Source organism: Babylonia areolata, chromosome 33 (assembly GCF_041734735.1).
Source record: "Babylonia areolata isolate BAREFJ2019XMU chromosome 33, ASM4173473v1, whole genome shotgun sequence".
Lineage (NCBI taxonomy): Eukaryota > Metazoa > Mollusca > Gastropoda > Neogastropoda > Buccinidae > Babylonia > Babylonia areolata.
In genome coordinates this window covers 16,875,668-16,878,167 of record NC_134908.1, presented here as the reverse complement: position 1 = coordinate 16,878,167, position 2,500 = coordinate 16,875,668, and positions in this window count along the sequence as shown.

Genomic DNA, 2,500 nt, shown 5'->3' with positions numbered 1-2,500 from the left:
GCTGTTGTATGTTGTTGTCTCAGTCTCACAGTGCTGTATGTTGTTGTCTCAGTCTCATAGCTGTCGTCTCAGTCTCACAATGCTGTATATTGTTATCTCAGTCTCACAGTGTTGTATATGTTGTCTCAGTCTCACAGTTGTTGTATGTTGTCTCAGTCTCACAGTTGTTGTACGTTGTTTCACAGCAGCAGCTGCTGTATCACAACTGTTGTGTGTTGTGTTGTCTTACATGTTGTATGTTGCTGTGTTGTTTCTCAGCTGTTGTATGTGGTTGTCTCAGTCTCACAGCTGTTGTACGACAGTCTCGTAGCTGTTGTATGTTGTCGTGTTGTTTTGCGTATGCTGTTGTGTTGTCTCAGTCTTACAGCTGTTGTGTAAGTTGCTGTATATCACACCTACATTTTACTAATTGTGATGTCTCACGCTTTTGCTGTGTGTGTTTGTCTATTAACATTCTGGCTGTGGGACATCTCTCTCTCTCTCACCTGATGTGTGTGTTGTGTGTGTGTGTGACTCCTTTACGTTGTACAACACCTATTGTTATCAAAACACACACACACACACTTCCGTGAATGTACGTACTGTGTGTGTTTTGCATGGATGATATAATTATAAGCATGGTGTGTCTCTTAACTACTTTTATGGTGTGGTGTCTCTTAACAACGGGGGATTACTGTTGATTGTGCATGTGTATGTATGAATAGTTTCCGTTAAAAAGTACTCCTGAAAAATCGGTGACACACTTCCGTGTGTGTGTGTGTGTGTGTGTGTGTACGCGCGCCAAGCTTTAAAACCCGTGGACTGATGTATTTGATGCATCGGATAGTACAACACTCCACAATGTGTATCTTTCTGCACCTGTGACTGGCTTATATGGATGATATATATATATATATATATAGAGAGAGAGAGAGAGAGATATGTTATAATTATTACGAACAGATCGTGTGGTTTTTATTAGGAATTCATGCTACATCACTAAAAAAAAAAAAAAAAAAAATCATACTTATGCGTGTGTGTAAGAAGTCGATCGTATAGTCAGTTACCATTACCGGTAATAATTAAATCGATGTTTCTGTGATGAATGCTTTCTTTCTCTGTAAATAACTGTTACGTAATTTATTTGGTTGCTCATATAATCTATTGTTTGCGTGAATAGAAAGATATTCCGTTCTCATTCGCCTGTCGTGCACTTATGAAAAGATTATGTGGACATGTGACGATTAGTTATGTCATCATCATCATCATAGTCATATGATTATTATTGTTCTTGTCGTTGTTTTGTTATGATATGATGATGATGATGATGATTATTATTATTATTATTTATTCCCGAAACAGACAACAGTAAGAATTAACAGGGGCAGTAACTTTCGTTCTTGCCAAAGACAAAGCAACTGACAATTACGGGGGAAGGGGGGGGGGAGAATATTCACCTGCGGTCTTTGGCATTTTTTTTTTTTTAACTCTATGCTGTTTTTCTGTGTATATTTTGTTTTTCTGTATATCTCTGTGATGATGATAATGATGGTGATGATGATAATGATGGTGATGATGATGATGATGAGAGGAGGTGAGCGATGACGATGCCGCTTAGTTGGTCCATTTAGGTTTTACGTACCACTTCCGGTATGGGTCAGTAAACTTGAGCAGCAGTCCCAAAGGAAGGACGCATCCATGAAGTCTTGTGATGTCCCAATCTCTCCATTTGAGTCCACAGCACACTCAGTTCTGGGTTCCTAGGAGCCGGCTACAGGCCGAGAAATCCTCTGATGAGTATCGAACCCGCGTCCTCCAGTTTCACCAGCCACGCGACGCTAACCACTTCGCCACAGCGGGTGCACATTTAGATTTCTGTGTCGGGGCTGTGAGATACCGTAGTGCATCTGTTTAGTGAAACACCGTCTGTGGATGCACGTGTCGAAACCTTTTTTGACTCACTTGTGTAAACAAAGTGAGTCTATGTTTTAACCCGGTGTTCGGTTGTCTGTGTCTGTGTGTCCGTGGTAAACTTTAACATTGACATTTTCTCTGCAAATACTTTGTCAGTTGACACCAAATTAGGCATAAAAATAGGAAACATTCAGTTATTTCCAGTCATCTTGTTTAAAACAATATTGCACCTCTGGGATGGGTACCAAAAAAAAAAAAAAAAAAAATTAAGCCTAATTATATGCAAACAACATTTACTGTTATGTTTATATTTTTTGTATTCTCTAAACTTGACACTTTGATCTGATATTCTGACCCAACAACAAGAGCAGTCATCATTTTTTGCTCGAACAGGAACTTCTTTTGCTAAGCATGGAAGTTTTATTTATTTTGCAAACGTTTCGGTGCAGAGGGTAAAAAAAGGGAAATTACTCTGTAATTAATGCTAGGGGACTTAATTTGCTTTAAACTGATCTTTCTAATCTTAAACATTACATTTTGAAATTATACTCAATACATAAAAAGCTTGGATTTAAAAAAAAAAAAAGTGTATCACAAGTGAGTCTTG